The sequence below is a fragment of the Canis lupus genome, chromosome 8 (genome assembly GCF_048164855.1).
Source record: "Canis lupus baileyi chromosome 8, mCanLup2.hap1, whole genome shotgun sequence".
In the NCBI taxonomy this organism is placed as follows: domain Eukaryota; kingdom Metazoa; phylum Chordata; class Mammalia; order Carnivora; family Canidae; genus Canis; species Canis lupus.
Genome location: NC_132845.1, coordinates 40,312,812 through 40,322,415, shown reverse-complemented (window position 1 = coordinate 40,322,415; position 9,604 = coordinate 40,312,812). Strand labels below are relative to the sequence as shown.

Here is a 9,604-nt window from a genome sequence, read left to right as displayed (position 1 = left end):
GGGACTGTTGTAACTAAGGGCAGTAACCAAGTGCACTCATCAGAGGTGAAAGTGTGGCAGTGCTGTGCCCCCACAGGACAGTGAAGGGGGTGGGACTGGACTGGCCAGGAAGGCCGGGTTGGTCTCTTTCAGGAGGCAGCATGGTGGTACAGTCATGCAGCTCATGAAACAGAGAAGGTTGGGACCAGAGTGAATTGGTGAACAGGGGTTTTGGAGGAGGTGAGTGGGGAGATCTGAGTGGAACTTTAGTGTGGAGTTGGGTCTGTCTTGAGAACAGAGTGGGTATCTCAAGCAGAAGACTGATGTCATCTTATTTGTAGGGGGTGGTATTCAGGCGCCAAGAGAAGCAGGGGGGCCAGTTAGCACTGAGGTTCTCTCTGAATCTATGCGGCTCCCCAGGTCTTGGAAGCAGGAACAGCAAAGCAGAGCCCTATGTGGTTGGCCCTGCAAGCCACGGCCACCTCCCCCACTGGCCCTGGGCGCTGGACAATGGCCCAGTAGACGTTTCTTCTGGCTGAGCCCCCGTCCCACTCAGCCCCCTGCTGTGTCCCACTTCCTCCTTTCTCTCTTCCCTCATCCAACCTCTAAGGCCTGAGAACATTCTGCCTTCTTCATGTTCCCCTTGTTCATCCCAGCCCTTCTGGTGGAGGGGGAAGAGGTTTACATCATAGGGCCACGTGGTCCTCAGACCCCTGCTTTCCACAGAGGGGTAGCTGCCTGGGTAGACTCTGTGATTTGTCTCTCCTAGAACACCAGTGTTTGTTTTAAAATCCCTAACAAGACCCTTCCTGGATTAAAATGATCATGATGCAGGTATAATACACTATTAGAAAGCCTGAAGGTCATTTATTCCCTTTATGGCAGGGTTTTCCAGAGTGGCTCTCTGTAAAGAAAGCTGCCCCCAAAGCTTTCAAAAGGGACTTTGATTGATGTTCAAAAAGCCACATTGTCCACAAATGTTCATCAAATGTCTCTTGGGTGCTGCATAGCATTCTAGCCCCTGGACTCCAGAGGTGCCCTTGAGAGAGTGAGCTTCAGGCAAATAACAAGTCAATGAGCCATTTTAGCTGGTGATAAAAAGGATAAAATAAGACGATGTAGGGGTGAGGACCTGGGGTGTCTGGGCTCCACAGAAGTGACACTGATAGGGAGGAGGCAGCCTTGGCAATGTCTGGAGGGAGAATGCTCCGCATGGGAGATGCATAGTGCAGAAGCTTTGTGTGGTTGAGGGGCATTAAGGAAGAGGGAGCTTGGAGCGTGATGAACAGCATCCAGTGGGGGCAGGGTGTATCATGAGTCTTGTGGCCAAGGTTTGAGTTGGGATTTTTACTGCGGGCAAAGGGAAGCCACTGGAGGGTTTTTACGCAAGAAGTGGCGTGAACTGATTTACAGTTTGAACATCCCCATTGTGCTATGTAGAAGGTGAGCCTGGGAAGAGAGCTTGATACATGGTGTTGCCATAGGATTTGGATTAAACTGGTTGCCAGTGGATTTCTTTGATCCTTTGTATAAAAGAGAGAATGGGCCTCCCCCCATGTAACAGGGTCTCTGGGCCAGGCCAGGAGGCACACCGGGGGAAAAGGATGCCAGGAACCTGGCTGGAGGGCTGGCCCCTGAGTGGGTAGAACCCAGAATCCAAGCCTTTGCCCCTAGGAGGGGAGCACTGAAACCCCAGAGAGGGAAGGATCTATCAGAGTGAGTGTGTTTAGCACCTCTGGCCCTTTCTCGTGTTATCTCAGCAAATCTTGATAAGTGCCTCAGGATGAGAGTATGTATCTGTTATCTATTGCCATGTAACAAATTACCCCCCCACACACACACACACATGTACTGGCTTAAAACAGCAGACATTTCTCACCATTTCCCTGGGTCAAGAATTCAGGGGCGGTGTAATCAGGAGGTTCCCCTTCAAGGTTTCCCATGAGGTTGGGGTTGTGGGCAGCTGGAGGATCCATTCCAATATGGCGCCCTCATATGTTTGTTGGATGGAAGCTTCAGTTCTTCACAGGCAGGCCTTTCTTCGTGATGTGGCAGCTAGCTTCTCCAGAGCGGGTGGTCCAAGGGCAAGAGAGGGGCCAGGCAGGAAGCCACAGTGCCTTTTATGACTAGGTCTCTGAAGCTGCACACTGTCACTTCTGTCTTTTTCTATTAGTTACAAGCAAGTCACTAAGCCTGGTCCACACTCAAATGGTGGGGAACTGGGCTCCACCTCCTGAAGCAAAGAACATCAGAGAATTTGTGGACATATTTTGAAATTACCCATCGCAGGTTGCGAGTCTTTAATTGATCGCCCCAAGGCACACTACGAGGAAGTGGCAGGAGTAGGGTTAGAAGCCAGGTCTCCAGTGCCTGCATCTTTTGTCCTGTGCCAGGCTGCTGGGGTAGGAGCTCCCAGCTCAGCCAGCTGCCACACTGCTTGTAGAGTCCACAGGCCTCACCACAGCCCCCGAGAAGACGTGTGTCAGTGAGGACGCTCAGACGGGTTGGTCACAGTGGCTCCTCAGGCCTGTCTGCTCTCTCTGGCCATGGTGGCTGCTCTCCTGCCAGGTCAGTGCCTATATCCTGTTTTATAGGGTCTACTGGCATCATTTTTTTTGTATTTACAGCACACATATCCCTCCCCCTCCCCCTGCTCTCTGCTACCTCACAGGATCCTCCGGCCTACAGAGCTGCCTGTCACAGGATCAGATCGCTGGGCCTGGCTCCCTGGTTCCTCAGGTGAGTTACCTTCTAGAAGTTCCTTGGCTTCTGCAGCCAGCTTCTGGTGGGGCTAGACCCCTTGGCTCAAACCTATGCTTCTGGAAATGAGTCCAACCGTGGGCCCATCCTATGCCCAAGTCTAGGGTTTCCCTACTGGGGAACCAAGACAGTACAGCAGGGGTGAGGGGATGTGTGCCCAGGGTCCCCTCCTCCCCCGGGGCTGCAGACAGTGTGGCAGTGTGCTGCTGGGTCAGGGCTGGTGCAAGGCTTGGGGGGTTGGGCAACCCTCCGGCTGGATCTCAGGGTGCTGAACAGAGTGGGGCTAGAAAGAGGGGACCAGGGACCTCCTGGCCTTGCCCTCCAGCCCATCACCAGGAGGTGTTTATGGAGGCTTCCAAGAGCCAAGGGGACTGCGGTGATGGTATGTGATAGAACTTGTTCGATCACTCCCAGCTATGCAATTAGGGGCAGATCCACGCTCTCGCTGCAGCGCACAGTCTGGGAACAAATGCCCTGACTTCCAGGTCAGCTGGGCCTGGCCTGGAATATGTTTCTGAGCTTTGGGCGATAAGAGTAGCACTTACTTCCCACAACTGTTGAGAGGATTAAACAAGATAGCATGTGGAAGATGCTTGCCTCATGGTGAGTGCTGGTCTCATAGTAAGTGCTCTGTGGGCACCAGTTGTCTGAGTTCACTGTCACCATTCAGAGGGGCGGCCCCATTTCATCTATGTGGGGTCACGCCAGCAGCCTTCCCTCCATCTGTGCTGCGGCCAGTTGAAGGATTGTGTGAGCCCCTCACTGCTGACTCTCCTTCAACTGGCTTCCCGGTCTGCAGGCTGCTGATCAGACTCCTAAGCAGGTCTCAGGGCCAAGGGCTGGCGCAGGAGCATGACAAGAGCCCCCATGGCTCAGGACAGGGAGCGGCCCACCTGTGCCCTGGGATGGTGTGTGCCCTCCAAGGAGCATCTCACTGTCTGAGCACATAAAGTTTACTGTTGCCCGTGGAAGACTGTGTACGCCATGGTTGAGCTGTGGGCTAATCTAGAGTACTAGGAGAGGTAGAGGAGAGACAAAGGCACCCCTAGTTTCTGGCTGCACATGTGCCAGGACACATGGAGGTGGTAGAGAGAAGTGGCATGAGGACCAGAAGGACTTAAAGGGAAGAAGAGGCCACCAGGTAGCAGAAGAGTGTGCCCAGAGGCGCAGAAGTCCTGGATCCTTGTCCAGGCTCCACCTCCTACGGGGAAGTCAAACCCCTAGAGAGCATCTAATTCCTCTGCGCGAGAACTAGTGATGGAGCTTTGCTCTCTGATCCCTGCGCCAGCCAGCACATCCCCTGCTCCTCGGCTCTCTGCTGCTAAGCATTTTCTACTTACCTCAAAGATGGGCTATGCATCTGTGCATGAACACACACAACCACGTGTACGGCATGTTAAGGGCTTCTGTGTGTCATGAGTCTTGTGCACCAAGCACGATCACGATCCTTAGAATCCGGGGTAGACAGGACTCGGTGGCCTGAGCAGGCGGTAGCCTTAGGCAAGTTGTTACACTCCATGTGCCTCAGAGTGAGGAAAACCGTGAACCTGCAGTGAGATGATGATCAAGGCATCCCTCGTGAGTTCCTGGCTCGACCTGGGCACCCTGCAGCCACCCAGGACATGAAGACTCCCATGGAGTTCTCCTGTGTAGCCAGTGGCCCTCAGGGAGGGGAAGAATTCGTGAGCGGAGCCCTCAGTGAGGGCCCAGCACTGAGCTAATTGCTCCCATGACTGCCATTCGGTGATGTTCCTGTGATGCTTCCCACATTCCAGCAGTAGAAACAGGGCTCTGGGCACCCCATGTGCCCAAAGTCACCCTGCTAGTGGGTGGCAAAGCCTGCAGAGGAGCCACCCAGCCCTGCCTGCATCCAAAACCCAGCTTGCCCTGACTCCATCTCTGTCATCTCACTGGGCCCCATGACACCCCGGGAGGGGATGGCAAGCATGGCCTCACCTAACAGGCCTGGAGCTGCAAGTTCCGGGCTGAACTCAAGACTCCTCACATGGTTTCTCCAAGCCCCTGAACCCACAGTGTCATGGGGAGCACCTCCCATCCTTACATCTTCAGAAACTGGGTTTTCTGGGAGCCACCTATTAGCAGAGCACCCCCCACCCTGCACACAGCTCACACTTCACTCTCAACAACCATCCTCTGTTCCCTCTGAAGGGGTTTGCCCTCCTCGGGTGCTGCCCTCCCATGACTGTGGTCCTGGGACACATCCCTGGCTTCCCCAGAAGGAACGAGGTCTGGAGGCCTCTGGCATCACCTCCCATCCCAGATCCATGTTTCCCTCCAAAGCACCTTGGGCTCCCTGGACAAGAGCAGAAGGGCCAGAATCCAAATGAGGACTTGCCCAAATGAGACCCCAGTCTAGGAAATCACAGCACAGATTGACCAGAAAACATCCAAGGGACATGGCTAACAATGTCCTTAAGCAGCACATTCCCCAGGAAAAGTGATTGGATTTACCAGTGGAACCTGGTGTCTCCCAGCTGGAAATCTCAGGGTCACATTAGCGGGCAACATCGCTCAGACTGGCTTGGACCCCACCAAAGCCTTTTGAGCTTTCATTCTAACAGCTCCACTAAAAAATGATTATTCTTCCTTTCTTCTAAAGGAGAAGTTTCAAAAGATGTCCAAATTGTCCCGTCTGCTCCCTTTCCTCTGACCACTAGTGACCTCCCCTGGCTCACCTGTGCTGGAGGGGTGTGACAGGTGGGAAATGTCTCCCCTGGAGGCTGGAACACATGCATCAGAGACCCTTGCCCTCTTGGGAGCTCACGGTTTCTCCTGCTGTTGCCATGGAAATGGAAGCCATACTGATGCAGTGGGTTCGATTGTGGCCTCCCAAATATACGTCCACTTGGAATCTAAGAATGTGACTGGATTTGGAGTGAGGTTCTCCGCAGACATCATTAAAATAAGAATCTCAAGATGAGGTCCTTCTGGATTATCCAAATGGGCCCTAAATCCAATGACAAGGGTCCTTGTAAGAGAGGGTAGGGGAGATGAGACATGCAGGGAGGGGCCACGTGAAGATGTGAGGACCGAGGCCGGGATTGGGGTGACCTGGCCACAGACCAAGGGACGCCAGGAGCCACCGGGAGCTAGAGGAGGTGAGGAAGGATCCTCCCCTTGAACCTCTGGAGGGAGCAGGGCCCTGCAGTTCCTATTTCAGCCTTCTGGACTCCAGATTGAGAGAATAAATTTCTGTTGTTTTAAGCCGCCCGGCTTGCGGTCATTTGCCAGGCAGTTACCGGAAAGTCACTCACGTGCTGTTGTCAAGTCTGGGCTGCTAGGAAGCAGACTCGGAGACAAGGTGAGTGTGCAGGAGGCTTGTTGGGGTGCTCCTGTGCAGGCCTGGGAGAGTCGGGGTCTTGGAGGCAGGCATCCAGGAAGGCTGGCCTCCTCAGTCAGGGCAATCCCCGGAGCATTCCCAGCAGCTGGGAAGCCAGGTCTTCACTCCTGAAGGGGTGAGTGGGGGAGACTCATCGAGATGTCCCTGCAGCCCTCACCACTCTGAGGCCAACCAGGGGCAGGGGGCTCCCTCACTACAAGGGAAGAGGGCTGTGTCACCCTGATCCAAGTATGACGTGGATCTCGGTATCCACCTTGAGCCCGTCTCACCCATGGGGGGCAGGCCTGCCTGTCAGCATGAGGCTCAGGGGTCACCTGCGTGGGGTTGGGAGGCAGAGGCCTGAGTCTCACTGGCTCATAGTCACAGGAACTTACGAGGGGCCACCTCACAAATTCCTGATCTCTAACCCGATCCATCCCCATGGTTGACCATGGAAATGCTTGGTGACCTGGCAACAACATCGCTCACAGCATACGTTGGCCACAGATGCCTGATGGCGTGTTACGCAGCAAGGATTACGCACGGCACCTGGGGTTGAATCAGGAGAATCTTGCTGCACGAGTTTGCTCGCAGCTGGACTCCCCACAATGTTCCATCTCCTGGGCTTTTGCTGGCTCCACGGGCCCTGCTGGGGTCCCAGTGGTGGCCGAACAGAGCTCGGCCCCACCCAGCATCTTCAGTCAACCCGCTGCAGGCCTCGCCACACGGTAGGAGTCTCCTTAACGCTGCTGATGTTCAGTTACATTTTAATCCTTGACTGACGATGGTTTCTTTGGTCATGGAGTTTTTCTCATGACTATTAAAACACTTCATTTTCTAAAATTATGCAAGTGACACACGACTGTGTTTGTTGCTAGTCTTTCTTCCGACCCCTCTATTTTTTTTGACCCAGATGCAGAGGATTAAGTGACTCACGCTCCTCAGTGCATGGCTGCTTCTCAGCTTTGGTCTGTGCAAGGTCACTCTTTGTGTAAAGACATCGCTGGCATGCAGCCTGCGCGCAGAGAGCAGGGCTGCCCACCTCGGAAACTCGGCTTTCCATTTTCCACATGGCAGGAACCCACTTGTAGGCGGCAGCCAAGATGGTGACACTGGCCCAGCAGGCAGCAGACCGCAGACACTGAGGTCCTGAGGTGGAGGCCAAACTGGGAAGCCCGGTGCTAGGAACCTGACATTCCCAGGCCACCTGTCCTATCCACAGCCTCTGTCTTGACTGGGTCTCGGGCTCCAGTTGCTCTCACCTGTAGAAGTGGCAGGAAGCCAGTAGACAGCATGCTGAGCCTGACCTTCAGGGTCTCTGCAGAAAAAAAACCCAGATCTGTTGAACAAGAGTAGGTCTCCACTTACGTTGTATGGAGTCTCTCATGCCAGTAAGGAATGGGCTGGCAGAGACACGCAGCCTCCAGAAGCTGTGTTCTCCCCAAAACCCAACTCAGATGTTTCCACGACAGACCCCACAACCAGGGGTCTGAGAGAGCAAAGACTGTGGCCGATCCTCGCACAGAGCAGAACAGGGGTGTCAGGGCCAGACCGTGTGGCCGGGGCCGGGGCTTGCTCTACGGTCAGGGCGAGGGCCCCTTGCTATCCTGGATGTCAGAATGTGTGTGCCCTGCCCCGGTGACCGCTCTTTCCCAACCTCCCCTTGCCAGCTGAGGGTTATTTGGGATGGTTTTACCGATATCCTGCTAGGATGCCCTATTCCTCCGTGTGCTGGAGCTGGTCAAATTCTTCACTCAGCCAGAGGTAGCCCAGACCATGAGGACCTCCCCCCCAGATCTAACGGACAGGTCAGCGCATCTCCCTGAGCTTACAGTCTTAGAGAGGGATACTGTGACGGGGAAAATATTGAGTTGTCTCCCCTGGGGGAGAGAGTAAACGCATTCTATGAATATAGGCAAATGCATCTTTGCAGGAAAGAGGGAAAGTAAGGGCAGAGGGCATGTGTGGCTGTCGGGCATCCGGGAGGGGGTACACAGAACTGTGTTCTGGACTTAAACGTTCTTGCTCCTCTGGCTGCTGTTGCCTGATTTCTATCTCCCATTCTCAGTGCAGGTGAGGCTGAGTAAATGGGGGTGAAACCCACCCAGACATCTCACCTCCTGAGAGGAGTGGTGGGTTCAGGAAGGGCATGAAGCCCATCGGACTCAAGCTTTTGCTGGGACTTCTAGGAAGGAGCCTCCTGCCACCACTGTCCTGCAGCCGCCTGAGACCGGCGACCAAAGGGGCCCAGGCTGAGGGGCAGAGAGAAGCCAAGTTTTGATTGTGTGATTTGAAATCTTGAAGCCTGGGGTGTCTGAAGCCAGTTCTACCTGTGGACTCAGACCTGGCTACGTCCCCTGTGGGGCCTCTTGTTCCAAACGCAGGAGCAAAGTACCATGAGAAGTATTATAAAAGAAAGGTGTGTTTTTTTTCTCTCTTCTGTGGCCTCTGTCAACTTCTCGTGGCATTTTTAAACGTGCTGTTTAATGTCATTCTAAGCCAAGAGAAATTAAAATTTTAAATTATTAGTTTGGATTTTGCTGTCCAGCTTTACATGGGCAATGACAGTTTTAAATTCAAACAGCAGAGCATTTAACCTGTACGTGGAATTACCGAGGTACGCAGTTTGTGTTGCGTAGCACGGCACCTGCATGTGTGTTTGATTCTTACCAGAACAGCAGAAATGTGAACAAAGTTAATTCAGTGGTCTCTATTTCACTTTTCGATAGGAGCACATTCTACCAAATGTGGCCTTCAGCTTACTGCTGTGTGAGGAAGGACTAGAAGCAAGGGACCATGGGGGACTGTTCCCTACGACATCAGCATTTTCAGTGTCATTAGCTGACGGGTGTAGTGACGTAACACTCAGGTGAGAAAGGTAGGACCGGGTTCCTTGGCTGTCCCATTTCTTAGAGCATCAGTGCCTTCTTCTGGGTTGGAAGCAGGTTCTGGTTTTCTTGGGGGTGTCAGAGCCACCCCCTCAAGTTACTCAGTCACAGATGCTAAATGCTTACCTTCTGTTGACTTTGAGTCTTGCCGAGCTCCCAGACATTATGGGTCCCCAGAATTCTGTGCTCCTGGGGCCTCTCCATGCCATGTGAACGAGCGTCAAGGAATAGCAGGTGTGCATTTATGCACGCCTCCTCCACCTGCCTGCGTGCTCTGTTGCCCCACCAGACTTCACTTACAAAACACAAGTTCAAAGGCATTATCAAGAATTGCAGTACAGTGACAGCAGACCATTACCCCCAAGCAAGGGCCCGTCTGAGTGGGGGTCACAGGCCACTGAAGTCAGCCCCGCCTGGATTTTTCAACTTGACTTTTCAGCCCATAACTTCCCTTTGGTTAAGACGGTTTGAGAAAGCGTCCTGTGGCTTGCAACTAGAAGAATCCTAATGGAAGAGAGTTTCCCAAACACAACATCTCCTTCCTCATTTCTCCAGCAAGCATTCTCCGCCAGGCTTTACAAGGAAGCCCTTTCTCTGATTCTGAGAATAGCCGAGGGTCGGGAGGGTGGTGAGTGAG

At 53.6% G+C, this 9,604-nt stretch overlaps 1 long non-coding RNA gene across 1 annotated transcript; it reads right to left on the bottom strand.

Annotated features, from left to right (window-relative positions):
• Window positions 1–635: 635 nt before the first annotated feature.
• Window positions 636–5,542, bottom strand: LOC140637617 (uncharacterized). Its single transcript, XR_012034686.1, has 4 exons — window positions 5,436–5,542; window positions 4,080–4,286; window positions 1,859–2,562; window positions 636–1,067 (listed from the first exon to the last, which is right to left on the bottom strand). It is a non-coding gene; the product is annotated as an uncharacterized lncRNA (long non-coding RNA).
• Between the last annotated feature and the right edge of the window lie 4,062 nt (window positions 5,543–9,604).